An 18,946-nucleotide genomic window follows, 5' to 3' on the forward strand; every position below is an offset into this window, starting at 1 on the left:
GGGTGAAAAATTTGATCAAAGTTAAATTGAAAAATTTGAATGCAGATTTTTAGAGAATCGAATCAGAAGTCTTTAGAGGTATGCCACTTTGGAATCGGCTTAAGTTTGGTAAAGTTATGGACTCTCGAAGTTCAATTTTGGGTCAAAGTTAAACAAGTCAAATTAGAAATAACTGACATGAAAATGGGTGAAAAATTTGATCACAGTTAAATTAAAAAATTTTAATGCAGATTTTTAGATAATCGAATCAGAAGTCTTTAGAGGTATGCCACTTTGGAATCGGCTTAAGTTTGATAAAGTTATGGACTCTCTAAGTCCAATTTTGAGTCACTTGTTACAAGTCCTCGGAAAACTAGAAATAACTGACATGAAAATGGGTCAAAAATTTGATCAACGTTAAATTGAAAAATTTGAATGCAGATTTTAAGGGAATCGAATCAGAAGTCTTTAGAGGTATGCCACTTTGGAATCGGCTTAAGTTTGATTAAGTTAGGGACTCTCGAAGTTCAATTTTGGGTCAAAGTTAAACAAGTCAAATTAGAAATAACTGACATGAAAATGGGTGAAAAATTTGATCACAGTTAAATTAAAAAATTTTAATGCAGATTTTTAGATAATCGAATCAGAAGTCTTTAGAGGTATGCCACTTTGGAATCGGCTTAAGTTTGGTTAAGTTATGGATTCTCTAAGTCCAATTTTGAGTCACTCTTTTACAAGTCATCGGAAAATTGGAAATAACTGACATTGAAAAATTTAAATGCAGATTTTTAGAGAATCGAATCAGAAGTCTTTAGAGGTATGCCACTTTGGAATCGGCTTAAGTTTGGTAAAGTTATGGACTCCCGAAGTCCAATTTTGGGTCAACGTTAAATAAGTCAAATTAGAAAAATTTAATTAACGTTAAATTGAAAAATATGAATGCAGATTTTTAGAGAATCGAATCAGAAGTCTTTAGAGGTATGCCACTTTGCAATCGGCTTAAGCTTGGTAAAGTTATGGACTCTCGAAGTTCAATTTTGGGTCAAAGTTAAACAAGTCAAATTAGAAATAACTGACATGAAAATGGGTCAAAAATTTGATCAACGTTAAATTGAAAAATTTGAATGCAGATTTTAAGAGAATCGAATCAGAAGTCTTTAGAGGTATGCCACTTTGGAATCGGCTTAAGTTTGATTAAGTTAGGGACTCTCGAAGTTCAATTTTGGGTCAAAGTTAAACAAGTCAAATTAGAAATAACTGACATGAAAATGGGTGAAAAATTTGATCAAAGTTAAATTGAAAAATTTGAATGCAGATTTTTAGAGAATCGAATCAGAAGTCTTTAGAGGTATGCCACTTTGGAATCGGCTTAAGTTTGATAAAGTTATGGACTCTCTAAGTCCAATTTTGAGTCACTTGTTACAAGTCCTCGGAAAACTAGAAATAACTGACATGAAAATGGGTCAAAAATTTGATCAACGTTAAATTGAAAAATTTGAATGCAGATTTTAAGGGAATCGAATCAGAAGTCTTTAGAGGTATGCCACTTTGGAATCGGCTTAAGTTTGATTAAGTTAGGGACTCTCGAAGTTCAATTTTGGGTCAAAGTTAAACAAGTCAAATTAGAAATAACTGACATGAAAATGGGTGAAAAATTTGATCACAGTTAAATTAAAAAATTTTAATGCAGATTTTTAGATAATCGAATCAGAAGTCTTTAGAGGTATGCCACTTTGGAATCGGCTTAAGTTTGGTTAAGTTATGGATTCTCTAAGTCCAATTTTGAGTCACTCTTTTACAAGTCATCGGAAAATTGGAAATAACTGACATTGAAAAATTTAAATGCAGATTTTTAGAGAATCGAATCAGAAGTCTTTAGAGGTATGCCACTTTGGAATCGGCTTAAGTTTGGTAAAGTTATGGACTCCCGAAGTCCAATTTTGGGTCAACGTTAAATAAGTCAAATTAGAAAAATTTAATTAACGTTAAATTGAAAAATATGAATGCAGATTTTTAGAGAATCGAATCAGAAGTCTTTAGAGGTATGCCACTTTGCAATCGGCTTAAGCTTGGTAAAGTTATGGACTCTCGAAGTTCAATTTTGGGTCAAAGTTAAACAAGTCAAATTAGAAATAACTGACATGAAAATGGGTCAAAAATTTGATCAACGTTAAATTGAAAAATTTGAATGCAGATTTTAAGAGAATCGAATCAGAAGTCTTTAGAGGTATGCCACTTTGGAATCGGCTTAAGTTTGATTAAGTTAGGGACTCTCGAAGTTCAATTTTGGGTCAAAGTTAAACAAGTCAAATTAGAAATAACTGACATGAAAATGGGTGAAAAATTTGATCAAAGTTAAATTGAAAAATTTGAATGCAGATTTTTAGAGAATCGAATCAGAAGTCTTTAGAGGTATGCCACTTTGGAATCGGCTTAAGTTTGATAAAGTTATGGACTCTCTAAGTCCAATTTTGAGTCACTTGTTACAAGTCCTCGGAAAACTAGAAATAACTGACATGAAAATGGGTCAAAAATTTGATCAACGTTAAATTGAAAAATTTGAATGCAGATTTTAAGAGAATCGAATCAGAAGTCTTTAGAGGTATGCCACTTTGGAATCGGCTTAAGTTTGATTAAGTTAGGGACTCTCGAAGTTCAATTTTGGGTCAAAGTTAAACAAGTCAAATTAGAAATAACTGACATGAAAATGGGTGAAAAATTTGATCAAAGTTAAATTGAAAAATTTGAATGCAGATTTTTAGAGAATCGAATCAGAAGTCTTTAGAGGTATGCCACTTTGGAATCGGCTTAAGTTTGATAAAGTTATGGACTCTCTAAGTCCAATTTTGAGTCACTCTGTTACAAGTCCTCGGAAAACTAGAAATAACTGACATGAAAATGGGTCAAAAATTTGATCAACGTTAAATTGAAAAATTTGAATGCAGATTTTAAGAGAATCGAATCAGAAGTCTTTAGAGGTATGCCACTTTGGAATCGGCTTAAGTTTGGTAAAGTTATGGACTCTCGAAGTTCAATTTTGGGTCAAAGTTAAACAAGTCAAATTAGAAATAACTGACATGAAAATGGGTGAAAAATTTGATCAAAGTTAAATTGAAAAATTTGAATGCAGATTTTTAGAGAATCGAATCAGAAGTCTTTAGAGGTATGCCACTTTGGAATCGGCTTAAGTTTGGTAAAGTTATGGACTCTCTAAGTCCAATTTTGAGTCACTCTGTTAAAAGTCCTCGGAAAACTAGAAATAACTGACATGAAAATGGGTCAAAAATTTGATCAACGTTAAATTGAAAAATTTGAATGCAGATTTTTAGAGAATCGAATCAGAAGTCTTTAGATGTATGCCACTTTGGAAACGGCTTAAGTTTGGTAAAGTTATAGACTCTCGAAGTCCAATTTTGGGTCACTCTTTTACAAGTCATCGGAAAACTAAAAATAACTGACATGAAAATGGGTCAAAAATTTGATCAACGTTAAATTGAAAAATTTGAATGCAGATTTTTAGAGAATCGAATCAGAAGTCTTTAGAGGTATGCCACTTTGCAATCGGCTTAAGCTTGGTAAAGTTATGGACTCTCGAAGTTCAATTTTGGGTCAAAGTTAAACAAGTCAAATTAGAAATAACTGACATGAAAATGGGTGAAAAATTTGATCAAAGTTAAATTGAAAAATTTGAATGCAGATTTTTAGAGAATCGAATCAGAAGTCTTTAGAGGTATGCCACTTTGGAATCGGCTTAAGTTTGGTAAAGTTATGGACTCCCGAAGTCCAATTTTGGGTCAACGTTAAACAAGTCAAATTAGAAATAACTGACATGAAAATGGGTGAAAAATTTGATCAAAGTTAAATTGAAAAATTTGAATGCAGATTTTTAGAGAATCGAATCAGAAGTCTTTAGAGGTATGCCACTTTGGAATCGGCTTAAGTTTGATAAAGTTATGGACTCTCTAAGTCCAATTTTGAGTCACTCTGTTACAAGTCCTCGGAAAACTAGAAATAACTGACATGAAAATGGGTCAAAAATTTGATCAACGTTAAATTGAAAAATTTGAATGCAGATTTTAAGAGAATCGAATCAGAAGTCTTTAGAGGTATGCCACTTTGGAATCGGCTTAAGTTTGGTAAAGTTATGGACTCTCGAAGTTCAATTTTGGGTCAAAGTTAAACAAGTCAAATTAGAAATAACTGACATGAAAATGGGTGAAAAATTTGATCAAAGTTAAATTGAAAAATTTGAATGCAGATTTTTAGAGAATCGAATCAGAAGTCTTTAGAGGTATGCCACTTTGGAATCGGCTTAAGTTTGGTAAAGTTATGGACTCTCTAAGTCCAATTTTGAGTCACTCTGTTAAAAGTCCTCGGAAAACTAGAAATAACTGACATGAAAATGGGTCAAAAATTTGATCAACGTTAAATTGAAAAATTTGAATGCAGATTTTTAGAGAATCGAATCAGAAGTCTTTAGATGTATGCCACTTTGGAATCGGCTTAAGTTTGGTAAAGTTATAGACTCTCGAAGTCCAATTTTGGGTCACTCTTTTACAAGTCATCGGAAAACTAAAAATAACTGACATGAAAATGGGTCAAAAATTTGATCAACGTTAAATTGAAAAATTTGAATGCAGATTTTTAGAGAATCGAATCAGAAGTCTTTAGAGGTATGCCACTTTGCAATCGGCTTAAGCTTGGTAAAGTTATGGACTCTCGAAGTTCAATTTTGGGTCAAAGTTAAACAAGTCAAATTAGAAATAACTGACATGAAAATGGGTGAAAAATTTGATCAAAGTTAAATTGAAAAATTTGAATGCAGATTTTTAGAGAATCGAATCAGAAGTCTTTAGAGGTATGCCACTTTGGAATCGGCTTAAGTTTGGTAAAGTTATGGACTCCCGAAGTCCAATTTTGGGTCAACGTTAAATAAGTCAAATTAGAAAAATTTAATTAACGTTAAATTAAAAAATATGAATGCAGATTTTTAGAGAATCGAATCAGAAGTCTTTAGAGGTATGCCACTTTGCAATCGGCTTAAGCTTGGTAAAGTTATGGACTCTCGAAGTTCAATTTTGGGTCAAAGTTAAACAAGTCAAATTAGAAATAAATGACATGAAAATGGGTCAAAAATTTGATCAACGTTAAATTGAAAAATTTGAATGCAGATTTTAAGAGAATCGAATCAGAAGTCTTTAGAGGTATGCCACTTTGGAATCGGCTTAAGTTTGATTAAGTTAGGGACTCTCGAAGTTCAATTTTGGGTCAAAGTTAAACAAGTCAAATTAGAAATAACTGACATGAAAATGGGTCAAAAATTTGATCGACGTTAAATTGAAAAATTTGAATGCAGATTTTTAGAGAATCGAATCAGAAGTCTTTAGATGTATGCCACTTTGGAATCGGCTTAAGTTTGGTAAAGTTATAGACTCTCGAAGTCCAATTTTGGGTCACTCTTTTACAAGTCATCGGAAAACTAAAAATAACTGACATGAAAATGGGTCAAAAATTTGATTAACGTTAAATTGAAAAATTTGAATGCAGATTTTTAGAGAATCGAATCAGAAGTCTTTAGAGGTATGCCACTTTGCAATCGGCTTAAGCTTGGTAAAGTTATGGACTCTCGAAGTTCAATTTTGGGTCAACGTTAAACAAGTCAAATTAGAAATAACTGACATGAAAATGGGTGAAAAATTTGATCAAAGTTAAATTGAAAAATTTGAATGCAGATTTTTAGAGAATCGAATCAGAAGTCTTTAGAGGTATGCCACTTTGGAATCGGCTTAAGTTTGGTAAAGTTATGGACTCTCGAAGTTCAATTTTGGGTCAAAGTTAAACAAGTCAAATTAGAAATAACTGACATGAAAATGGGTAAAAAATTTGATCACAGTTAAATTGAAAAATTTTAATGCAGATTTTTAGAGAATCGAATCAGAAGTCTTTAGAGGTATGCCACTTTGGAATCGGCTTAAGTTTGGTTAAGTTATGGATTCTCTAAGTCCAATTTTGAGTCACTCTGTTACAAGTCATCGGAAAATTGGAAATAACTGACATTGAAAAATTTAAATGCAGATTTTTAGAGAATCGAATCAGAAGTCTTTAGAGGTATGCCACTTTGGAATCGGCTTAAGTTTGGTAAAGTTATGGACGCCCGAAGTCCAATTTTGGGTCAACGTTAAATAAGTCAAATTAGAAAAATTTGATTAACGTTAAATTGAAAAATATGAATGTAGATTTTTAGAGAATCGAATCAGAAGTCTTTAGAGGTATGCCACTTTGGAATCGGCTTAAGTTTGGTAAAGTTATGGACTCTCGAAGTTCAATTTTGGGTCAAAGTTAAACAAGTCAAATTAGAAATAACTGACATGAAAATGGGTGAAAAATTTGATCACAGTTAAATTGAAAAATTTTAATGCAGATTTTTTGAGAATCGAATCAGAAGTCTTTAGAGGTATGCCACTTTGGAATCGGCTTAAGTTTGGTTAAGTTATGGATTCTCTAAGTCCAATTTTGAGTCACTCTGTTACAAGTCATCGGAAAATTGGAAATAACTGACATTGAAAAATTTAAATGCAGATTTTTAGAGAATCGAATCAGAAGTCTTTAGAGGTATGCCACTTTGGAATCGGCTTAAGTTTGGTAAAGTTATGGACTCCCGAAGTCCAATCTTGGGTCAACGTTAAATAAGTCAAATTAGAAAAATTTGATTAACGTTAAATTGAAAAATATGAATGCAGATTTTTAGAGAATCGAATCAGAAGTCTTTAGAGGTATGCCACTTTGGAATCGGCTTAAGTTTGGTAAAGTTATGGACTCTCGAAGTTCAATTTTGGGTCAAAGTTAAACAAGTCAAATTAGAAATAACTGACATGAAAATGGGTGAAAAATTTGATCACAGTTAAATTGAAAAATTTTAATGCAGATTTTTAGAGAATCGAATCAGAAGTCTTTAGAGGTATGCCACTTTGGAATCGGCCTAAGTTTGGTTAAGTTATGGATTCTCTAAGTCCAATTTTGAGTCACTCTGTTACAAGTCATCGGAAAATTGGAAATAACTGACATTGAAAAATTTAAATGCAGATTTTTAGAGAATCGAATCAGAAGTCTTTAGAGGTATGCCACTTTGGAATCGGCTTAAGTTTGGTTAAGTTATGGACTCTCGAAGTTCAATTTTGGGTCAAAGTTAAACAAGTCAAATTTGAAATAACTGACATGAAAATGGGTGAAAAATTTGATCACAGTTAAATTGAAAAATTTTAATGCAGATTTTTTGAGAATCGAATCAGAAGTCTTTAGAGGTATGCCACTTTGGAATCGGCTTAAGTTTGGTAAAGTTATGGACTCCCGAAGTCCAATTTTGGGTCAACGTTAAATAAGTCAAATTAGAAAAATTTGATTAACGTTAAATTGAAAAATATGAATGCAGATTTTTAGAGAATCGAATCAGAAGTCTTTAGAGGTATGCCACTTTGGAATCGGCTTAAGTTTGGTAAAGTTATGGACTCCCGAAAATTTAAATGCAGATTTTTAGAGAATCGAATCAGAAGTCTTTAGAGGTATGCCACTTTGCAATCGGCTTAAGCTTGGTAAAGTTATGGACTCTCGAAGTTCAATTTTGGGTCAAAGTTAAACAAGTCAAATTAGAAATAACTGACATGAAAATGGGTCAAAAATTTGATCAACGTTAAATTGAAAAATTTGAATGCAGATTTTAAGAGAATCGAATCAGAAGTCTTTAGAGGTATGCCACTTTGGAATCGGCTTAAGTTTGATTAAGTTAGGGACTCTCAAAGTTCAATTTTGGGTCAAAGTTAAACAAGTCAAATTAGAAATAACTGACATGAAAATGGGTGAAAAATTTGATCAAAGTTAAATTGAAAAATTTGAATGCAGATTTTTAGAGAATCGAATCAGAAGTCTTTAGAGGTATGCCACTTTGGAATCGGCTTAAGTTTGATAAAGTTATGGACTCTCTAAGTCCAATTTTGAGTCACTTGTTACAAGTCCTCGGAAAACTAGAAATAACTGACATGAAAATGGGTCAAAAATTTGATCAACGTTAAATTGAAAAATTTGAATGCAGATTTTAAGAGAATCGAATCAGAAGTCTTTAGAGGTATGCCACTTTGGAATCGGCTTAAGTTTGATTAAGTTAGGGATACTCGAAGTTCAATTTTGGGTCAAAGTTAAACAAGTCAAATTAGAAATAACTGACATGAAAATGGGTGAAAAATTTGATCAAAGTTAAATTGAAAAATTTGAATGCAGATTTTTACAGAATCGAATCAGAAGTCTTTAGAGGTATGCCACTTTGGAATCGGCTTAAGTTTGGTAAAGTTATGGACTCTCGAAGTTCAATTTTGGGTCAAAGTTAAAAAAGTCAAATTAGAAATAACTGACATGAAAATGGGTGAAAAATTTGATCACAGTTAAATTGAAAAATTTTAATGCAGATTTTTAGAGAATCGAATCAGAAGTCTTTAGAGGTATGCCACTTTGGAATCGGCTTAAGTTTGGTTAAGTTATGGATTCTCTAAGTCCAATTTTGAGTCACTCTGTTACAAGTCATCGGAAAATTGGAAATAACTGACATTGAAAAATTTAAATGCAGATTTTTAGAGAATCGAATCAGAAGTCTTTAGAGGTATGCCACTTTGGAATCGGCTTAAGTTTGGTAAAGTTATGGACTCCCGAAGTCCAATTTTGGGTCAACGTTAAATAAGTCAAATTAGAAAAATTTGATTAACGTTAAATTGAACAAGAAAGGAAAGCTAACTTCGGGCGGAGCCGAAGTTGATATACCCTTGCAGAATACTCTGTAAACTATATTCTCCAAAATTATTCATGTGATGCATTCTTAATACTCATAAAAATCCTAACTTCCTAACTTTAAAAACACCAAAGTAATGACATTTCCAATCGTTCAGTTATATGGCAGCTATAGGATATAGTCGGCCGATCCTTATGAAATTCGGCATGTCGGATTGATTAGCCAAATATAAAACCCATAGAAAATCCCAACATTCTAACTTTACAAACACCAAAGATATGGCATTTCCGATCAATCAGTTATATGGCAGCTATAGGATATAGTCGGCCGATCCCGGCCGTTCCGACATATATATTGCGTGCAAAGGAAAGAAGGGTATGTGCAAAGTTTTAATTCGATAGCTTTAAAACTGAGAGACTAGTTTGCGTAGAATCAGACAGACGGACAGACAGACGGACAGACAGACGGACAGACAGACGGACAGACAGACGGACAGACGGACAGACGGACATGGCTATATCAACTCAGGAGGTGATCCTGATCAAGAATATATATACTTTATAGGGTCGGAGATGTCTCCTTCACTGCGTTGCACACTTTTGACCAAAATTATAATACCCTCTGCAAGGGTATAAAAATATGAATGCAGATTTTTAGAGAATCGAATCAGAAGTCTTTAGAGGTATGCCACTTTGGAATCGGCTTAAGTTTGGTAAAGTTATGGACTCTCGAAGTTCAATTTTGGGTCAAAGTTAAACAAGTCAAATTAGAAATAACTGACATGAAAATGGGTGAAAAATTTGATCACAGTTAAATTGAAAAATTTTAATGCAGATTTTTAGAGAATCGAATCAGAAGTCTTTAGAGGTATGCCACTTTGGAATCGGCTTAAGTTTGGTTAAGTTATGGATTCTCTAAGTCCAATTTTGAGTCACTCTGTTACAAGTCATCGGAAAATTGGAAATAACTGACATTGAAAAATTTAAATGCAGATTTTTAGAGAATCGAATCAGAAGTCTTTAGAGGTATGCCACTTTGGAATCGGCTTAAGTTTGGTAAAGTTATGGACTCCCGAAGTCCAATTTTGGGTCAACGTTAAATAAGTCAAATTAGAAAAATTTGATTAACGTTAAATTGAAAAATATGAATGCAGATTTTTAGAGAATCGAATCAGAAGTCTTTAGAGGTATGCCACTTTGGAATCGGCTTAAGTTTGGTAAAGTTATGGACTCCCGAAAATTTAAATGCAGATTTTTAGAGAATCGAATCAGAAGTCTTTAGAGGTATGCCACTTTGCAATCGGCTTAAGCTTGGTAAAGTTATGGACTCTCGAAGTTCAATTTTGGGTCAAAGTTAAACAAGTCAAATTAGAAATAACTGACATGAAAATGGGTCAAAAATTTGATCAACGTTAAATTGAAAAATTTGAATGCAGATTTTAAGAGAATCGAATCAGAAGTCTTTAGAGGTATGCCACTTTGGAATCGGCTTAAGTTTGATTAAGTTAGGGACTCTCGAAGTTCAATTTTGGGTCAAAGTTAAACAAGTCAAATTAGAAATAACTGACATGAAAATGGGTGAAAAATTTGATCAAAGTTAAATTGAAAAATTTGAATGCAGATTTTTAGAGAATCGAATCAGAAGTCTTTAGAGGTATGCCACTTTGGAATCGGCTTAAGTGTGGTAAAGTTATGGACTCTCGAAGTTCAATTTTGGGTCAAAATAAACAAGTCAAATTAGAAATAACTGACATGAAAATGGGTCAAAAATTTGATCAACGTTAAATTGAAAAATTTGAATGCAGATATTAAGAGAATCGAATCAGAAGTCTTTAGAGGTATGCCACTTTGGAATCGGCTTAAGTTTGATTAAGTTATGGACTCTCGAAGTTCAATTTTGGGTCAAAGTTAAACAAGTCAAATTAGAAATAACTGACATGAAAATGGGTGAAAAATTTGATCAAAGTTAAATTGAAAAATTTGAATGCAGATTTTTAGAGACTTGAATCAGAAGTCTTTAGAGGTATGCCACTTTGGAATCGGCTTAATTGTGGTAAAGTTATGGACTCCCGAAGTCCAATTTTGGGTCAACGTTAAATAAGTCAAATTAGAAAAATTTGATTAACGTTAAATTGAAAAATATGAATGCAGATTTTTAGAGAATCGAATCAGAAGTCTTTAGAGGTATGCCACTTTGGAATCGGCTTAAGTTTGGTAAAGTTATGGACTCTCGAAGTTCAATTTTGGGTCAAAGTTAAACAAGTCAAATTAGAAATAACTGACATGAAAATGGGTGAAAAATTTGATCAAAGTTAAATTGAAAAATTTGAATGCAGATTTTTAGAGAATCGAATCAGAAGTCTTTAGAGGTATGCCACTTTGGAAACGGCTTAAGTTTGATAAAGTTATGGACTCCCTAAGTCCAATTTTTAGTCACTCTGTTACAAGTCCTCGGAAATCTAGAAACAACTGACATGAAAATGGGTCAAAAAATTAATCGACGTTAAATTGAAAAATTTGAATGCAGATTTTTAGAGAATCGAATCAGAAGTCTTTAGAGGATGCCACTTTGGAATCGGCTTAAGTTTGGTTAAGTTATGGACTCTCTAAGTCCTATTTTGGGTCAAAGTTAAACAAGTCAAATTAGAAATAACTGACATGAAAATGGGTCAAAAATTTGATCAACGTTAAATTGAAAAAATTGAATGCAGATTTTAAGAGAATCGAATCAGAAGTCTTTAGAGGTATGCCACTTTGGAATCGGCTTAAGTTTGATTAAGTTATGGACTCTCGAAGTTCAATTATGGGTCAAAGTTAAACAAGTCAAATTAGAAATAACTGACATGAAAATGGGTGAAAAATTTGATCAAAGTTAAATTGAAAAATTTGAATGCAGATTTTTAGAGAATCGAATCAGAAGTCTTTAGAGGTATGCCACTTTGGAAACGGCTTAAGTTTGCTAAAGTTATGGACTCCCTAAGTCCAATTTTTAGTCACTCTGTTACAAGTCCTCGGAAATCTAGAAATAACTGACATGAAAATGGGTCAAAATATTAATCGACGTTTTTTTTGTTTTTTTTTAACATTTGCATTTTATTTATTGGATCTTCTCTGAAATGAGACTAACAATAAGTATATAGAATCTTAAATTAAAAAGCTATCTGACAGTCAAGGTGACTGGCGCGAAAATTTAGGGGCTCTAATAACTATTGCTGAGCTGGAAGGTCATTGCGTTGCAATCGGGTCCGGATGGAAGCTCTGGCTAGGCCCCTGGCGAGCTGGTTTGGATGAGAAGTTAGCTTGGTGTGGTAGGACGCTTTTTGTTTTGATATTTCATCTTTTACGGGTAAAATGCCAAGATCTCTGTGGATGTTGTCGTTCCGAACATACCAAGGTGCCCCAGTGATAGTTCTCAGGATTTTTGATTGTGCTCGCTGAATAATGTCGATGTTGCTGCTGCTCGCGTTTCCCCACAATTGGGAGCCGTAGGTCCAGACTGGCTTAAGCGTTGAATTGTAGAGCAGGACCTTGAAGTCCAGGCAGAGGGGGAGCGCGCGTTTAAAAGCCAATGGAGACTGTTTGATTTTAGTTTTAGGTGAATTTTCTTAGCTTCGATATGTCTCCGCCATGTAAGTCTCCTGTCTAGGTGGATGCCAAGGTACGTTACATCGTCAGCTTGTGGAAGTGGCGTGTTATTCAGGGTTAGCGGGGGACACGTTTGTCTGTTAAGAGTAAACGTTATGTGTTTACACTTTTGCGCATTTATTTTTATACGCCAGTCTGATAACCACCTCTCCACTACAACGAGATGATCAGCTAGTAGTGCTGTTGCCTGAGTTGGGCATTTGGACCGACTTATGATCGCGGTATCGTCTGCGAATGTAGAAGTAGTAAGCCGCTCGTTCGTGGGAATATCTGCAGTGTAGAGGAGAAATAGAGTTGGGCCAAGGGCGCTACCTTGGGGAACTCCAGCCTCTATAGCGTAGTCATCGGATGTTGTGGTGTTGCATCTCACGGCGAAGGCTCTGTTGTAAAGGTACGATTCCAGTATCCTGTGAGTGTTTCCTGGCAGGATCGTTCTGATTTTATGGATAAGGCCATCAAGCCAGACTCGGTCGAAAGCCTGTGCAACGTCAAGGAATACCGCACTGCAGTATTCCCGAAGCTCGAATGCAGTCCTTATTTCTGTTGTTAATCTGTTAACTTGCTCTATTGTTCCATGGCTTTCTCGAAAGCCAAATTGATGTGCTGGAATAACGTTGTGCTCTTTCAGATATGGAATGATGCGCGTCAGAAGGCATTTTTCGAGCAGTTTTGACAGACACGAGAGTAAACTTATCGGTCTATACGAAGCTGGTATTGTGTGATCTTTCCCTGGCTTTGGGATCATTATGATTACCGATTTTTTCCATTTTTTTGGGAAATAGCCAAGTCGTGTAATCCCGTTGAAGAGTTTACAAATAACCTCAACTGCACAGTTTGGAAGTTCGATTAACATTTTGGGAGTTATTTAATCACCGCCTGGGGCCTTTTTTGGTTTCAATTGCTCGCTGATTACTTTTGCAATTTCATTTGGTTGAAACAGAATTGGCTCCGTCTCAGATTCAATTCGAATTGACGGCGACGGTAGTGCGAATGAATTAGTTGCAGGGTTTGGCTGAAAAACATTTCGAAGGTGTAAAGCAAATGTACAAGCTCTGTCTTTGTCGCTTCTGGCCCAGCTGCCTGAAGAGTCTCTTATGGGGATTACTGTTTCGGCCGGCGCACTTAGTTTTGGGTGGGCCCTCCACAAGGGATGCTTAGTGCTGGTGGGTGAAAGTTTCTCAATGTACTGGCGTTGTGCTTTTTCTTCTTCTTGCCTTAGAGCCCTGGTAAGTCTGCGACCAGCTTCTTTAAGACTTTGTTTTGAGGATGGCGATCTGCTGGTTTGCCAAGTACGTCTCAAACGTCTTTTCTCCAGAACAAGCTGTTCGATTTCATGGTTAGTTTTGTGTTGGTGTGTGTGCCCATCCCTCCCTTGCGGTGTTGAGACTTTGGCTGCTGCGACGAGTACAGACTCCAGGGCATCGGCGTAGCAGTCGATGTCCTCTTTGATGTTGAGCTGTGGAGTTAGTTCAATGTGGGAACTTACGTATTTTTGAACTTCAGCCAGTTGGTTCGATGCGACGTCAGCCTGAGAGGGTGCTCGATTAATTCCGGGCTTTGAAGAAAAGTTATTAGCACTGGTGAGTGGTCCGATGATAGATCCAAAAGCGATTTTGCAGATATTAGATTGCGAGAGATGTTTTTTGTCACAGCAAAATCAATTAAATCAGGTAGTTTTCTAGGATCTGTAGGCCAGTATGTAGGGCTGCCTGGTGAAACGTAGTCCAGTTTGTTGCATGTTTTAATGAGTGCATTATATAGTTGCCTTCCTTTGGGGGTCACAAGGCGGGATCCCCAGTGCGTGTGCTTGGCGTTGTAATCTCCTGCTGCTATGAATCGCTCTCCAAGCGAATTGAAGTCCATGAATTGGTCTTCGGAGACTGTAAAGCGGGTGGGCAGTAGACAGCGGCAATGGCAAGGTTGCAGTTGCCCAACTGTAATTTTATCGATGTAGCTTGCAGATTATTTTTAGCAAACCGTTGGTGAAAGTGGTGTTTGACGCGGTCTCTTATTAAGATTCCAGTGCCGCCATGCGCTTTACCATCTGGATGATCTGTGCCATAGAACGTGAATCCCCGTATTTGAAAGTTATATTTGCTGGTGAGATGCGTTTCTGCCAGCAACATAACGTCGATGTGGTTTTCGTTCAGAAATTGAGTTATTTCAGGTTTATGCCGTGAAACACCGTTGGCGTTCCACAGAGTTATACGAAGGCTAGGCATGGTTTATTTGGACTGCTGAGCTGCAAGCATTTGTAGTAAGATATTTTGGTTTTGCATAAGGGTTTGCATGGTGGTTTTCATGAAGGACATAAATTCCATCATATTTTGTTGCAAAGTAATCATCATAGATTCCATGTTACTTTGTGGCTGTCCCATGGCCTGCTGGATGTTATCAACTTTCGGCTCTATGTGAGCTGTGCCTGATCTTAGAGCACTGGCGTAAGAAATTCCGTTGGTGGTAACTGAAGGGCCAAATGATGATCTGGCTGCTTTTGCGAAGAAAACTTCCGGTGTCGTTTGTGATCTCATGTAAGTGTTTTGTGTGTTCAGGGAGCGTGCCGTTGTTGCTCGTTGCATCCGACTTTTCATCGCCTTGTAGACTGGACAGCCTCTGTAGTTAGCTGTGTGGTTTCCTTGGCAGTTTACACACTTTTTAGTGAGGGAGTCTTCCTTGTTGGCAGGGCAGGGTTCGGAGCCGTAGCAGTTTCCACAAGCTACACATACTGACCTGAGGGTGCAGTAAGCTCTGGTATGACCGTATTCCTGGCAGTTTGTGCATTGCACTGGTCCGGTCCGTTTGTGCGGCTCTTCCACTGTGATCCTACAGTGCAGAAGGTACTGCAACTTGTAGATCGGGTGCACTGCGTTTTTTTTCAAAGTTCTGCTGTCTTGCTCCAGCTCGACCTTGAAGAGTGGTTGCGGCTTCTTGTTTTTGTTCATAATGTTTATAACATTTTTTGCGCAAAAACCGTTTTCTTTTAAGGCCTCTGTAATTTCGCAGGGGGTCACATCGGGTTCTATTTCCTTAAGCACAACTTGCAAACCTTTGCAACTTTTCAGCTGGTACGTGTAGTAATTCTTTTTGGCATCGTTTAAGTACTTCGACACTGCTCGGAAATCGTCTTCTGTTTTGGTTTGGAGTTTAGTTTCGCTTATATTCCCTTTCATAAGCGGAATAATATGAAAGTTATCTCTTCCGACAAGCTCAACTATTTTGTTGACTAGGGCATTCGAGATCTTCTCCCGAATAAAAATAGGTGGGGGCTTTAGTTTCCTTGGGGCTAATTGTTCAGACTCTGTTTCAGGCTCCGCCAGAATGGAAAATCTGTTTTCATCTAATGGCCCGGGATTTACAGGGCCTTTGTTGGAACGATTTATTTTGGGCTTATTGCCGTCCGAGTTTTTTGGGGGTGTTAGCTTGCGCTTGGAGATATTAATGTAGCGATCCATGCCTGTCTGAATGGCCGAACCCGCTTGCAGAATTGTCACTTCTTCTACCGTAGCTTTGTTTTTGCCGTTTGCACCGATTTTTTCACTTGGTTGTGTTGTTGCTTTACCCGCAGCACAAGAAGAGGGTGGAGTCGTTATTGCATTGTTGGCGACAGAGACCGTTGTAGTAGTCGTAGTAGTTTCTGTTGTTGTTGCGCTAGGCGGCAGAAGCTCTGTTGGAGTCTTGCATTGCTCACTCCATGGCGTTCGAGCGGTGAAGAGCAGGGCGGGAGAGCAAGAGTTAGCTCTCTGGTTTTCGGCGGTCAGTAAACTTGCACCTTCAAGCACTTTCGGTTCTAGAGTATTACTCGTCACCGTAAAATAGGCGTTGTTACGGGCCAAAGAGAGACGACGTTTGTCTTGTTCTCTCTGAATTTTTTCACGGGTTTCGTCTTGTTGTTTTTGTCGTTGAGTGCGCTGATCCACGTTCTTACTCATTTGTTTATAGTTAGTGCGTAAAGATTAATTATTTAATTAATTAAAACTTTAGTTTACGATATGCGATTTGCATCGCGAAACGCAAAACCTCGCGCTTATTTTTTTTTCGAACGTTTTCGACTGATTGGCTAATTGTTTTTCCGGAGCGTTAATAAAACACGTCTGCACGCCGAATTGATTTTGAATTGAACATTAAATTGAAAAATTTTAATGCAGATTTTTAGAGAATCGAATCAGAAGTCTTTAGAGGTATGCCACTTTGCAATCGGTTTTAGCTTGGTAAAGTTATGGACTCTCGAAGTTCAATTTTGGGTCAAAGTTAAACAAGTCAAATTAGAAATAACTGACATGAAAATGGGTGAAAAATTTGATCAAAGCTAAATTGAAAAATTTGAATGCAGATTTTTAGAGAATCGAATCAGAAGTCTTTAGAGGTATGCCACTTTGGAATCGGCTTAAGTTTGAAAACTGGATCGTAAGTTTGGTAAAGTTATGGACCTCGACTCCCGAAGTCAATTTTGGGTCAACGTTAAACAAGTCAAATTAGATATAACTGACATGAAAATGGGTGAAAAATTTGATCAAAGTTATATTGAAAATTTGTCAGATTTTTGGGGAATGGTTTAGAGAATTTAGCTGAATCTTAGAGTCTTCTGAAGTTTGGCTCATTTGGAATCGTTCAAAGTTATGAAAGTAATGCAAATTTTAGAGAATCGAACTGAATGACATTTGGGTGAATCGGCTTAAGTTTGGTTGAGTTAATTGGAAAATTTAAATGCAGATTTTTAGAGAATCGAATCAGAAGTCTTTAGAGGTATGCCACTTTGGAATCGGCTTAAGTTTGGTTAAGTTATGGATCTCTAAGTCCAATTTTGAGTCACTCTGTTAACAAGTCAATTCGGAAAATTGGAAATAACGTGACATTGAAAAAATTTGAATGCAGATTTTTAGAGAATCGAATCAGAAGTCTTCAGAGGTATGCCACTTTGCAATCGGCTTTAGCTTGGTAAAGTTATAGGACTCTCGTAAGTTCAATTTTTGGGTCAAAGTTAAACAAGTCAAATTAGAAATAACTGACATGAAAATGGGTGAAAAATTTGATCAAAGCTAAATTGAAAAATTTGAATGCAGATTTTTAGAGAATCGAATCAGAAGTTGTTTTTGAGGTATGCCACTTTGGAATCGGCTTAAGGTTTGGTCCTAAAGTTATGGCTCTCTAAGTCAACTTTGAGTCAAATTAAGAAATAACTGACATGAAAATGGGTGAAAAATTTGATCAACGTTAAATTGAAAAAATTTGAATGCAGATTTTAGTAAAAATCGAATCAGAAGGTTTTAGAGGTATGCCACTTTGGAATCGGCTTAAGTTTGGTAAAGTTATGGACTCTAAGTCCAATTTTGGGTCAAAGTTAAACAAGTCAAATTAGAAATAACTGACATGAAAATGGGTAAAAAATTTGATCACCAGTTAAATTGAAAATTTTTGAATGCAGATTTTTAGAGAATCGAATCAGAAGTCTTTAGAGGTATGCCCTTTGGAATCGGCTTAAGTTTGGTAAAGTTATGGGCACTCCGAAGTCCAATTTTGGGTCAACGTTAGATAAGTCAAATTAGAAATAACTGACATGAAAATGGGTAAAAATTTGATCAACGTTAAATTGAAAAATTTGAATGCAGATTTTTAGAGAATCGAATCAGAAGTCTTTAGAGGTATGCCACTTTGGAATCGGCTTAAGTTTGGTAAAGTTATGGACTCCCTAATTTGTCCGGTCAACGTTAAACAAGTCAAATTAGAAATAACTGACATGAAAATGGGTAGAAAAATTTGATCACAGTTAAATTGAAAAATTTGAATGCAGATTTTTAGAGAATCGAATCAGAAGTCTTTAGGAGGTATGCCACTTTTGGAATCGGCTTAAGTTTGAGTAAGTTTATGGACTCTCTAAGTCCCATTTTGAGTCACCCTGTTATCAAGTCAAAATTAGAAATAACTGACATGAAAATGGGTGAAATTGATCAAGTTAAATTGAAAATTGAATGCAGATTTTTAGAGAATCGAATCAGAAGTCTTTAGAGGTATGCCACTTTGGAATCGGCTTAAGTTTGGTAAAGTTATGGACTCTAAGTTCAATTTTGGGTCAGTAAACAAGTCAAATTAGAAATAACTGACATGAAAATGGTTGAAAAATTTGATCACAGTTAAATTGAAAATTTGAATGCAGATTTTTAGAGAATCGAATCAGAAGTCTTTAGAGGTATGCCACTTTGGAATCGGCTTAAGTTTGGTAAAGTTATGGATCTCTAAGTCCAATTTTGAGTCACTCTGTTACAAGTCATCGGAAAACTAGAAATAACTGACATGAAAATTGGTCAAAAATTTGATCAACGTTAAATTGAAAAATTTGAATGCAGATTTTTAGAGAATCGAATCGGAAGTTTTAGAGGGATGCCACTTGGAAACGGGTTTAAGGTTTGGTAAAGGGTTATGGACTCCCGAAGTCCAATTTTGGGTCAACGTTAAATAAGTCAAATTAAAATACTACATAAATTGGTCAAAAATTTGCCGTTAAATTGAAAAATTTGAATGCAGATTTTTAGAGAATCGAATCAGAAGTCTTTAG

This window comes from Drosophila rhopaloa, unplaced genomic scaffold (genome assembly GCF_018152115.1).
Source record: "Drosophila rhopaloa isolate 14029-0021.01 unplaced genomic scaffold, ASM1815211v1 contig_92, whole genome shotgun sequence".
Taxonomy (NCBI): Eukaryota; Metazoa; Arthropoda; class Insecta; order Diptera; family Drosophilidae; genus Drosophila; species Drosophila rhopaloa.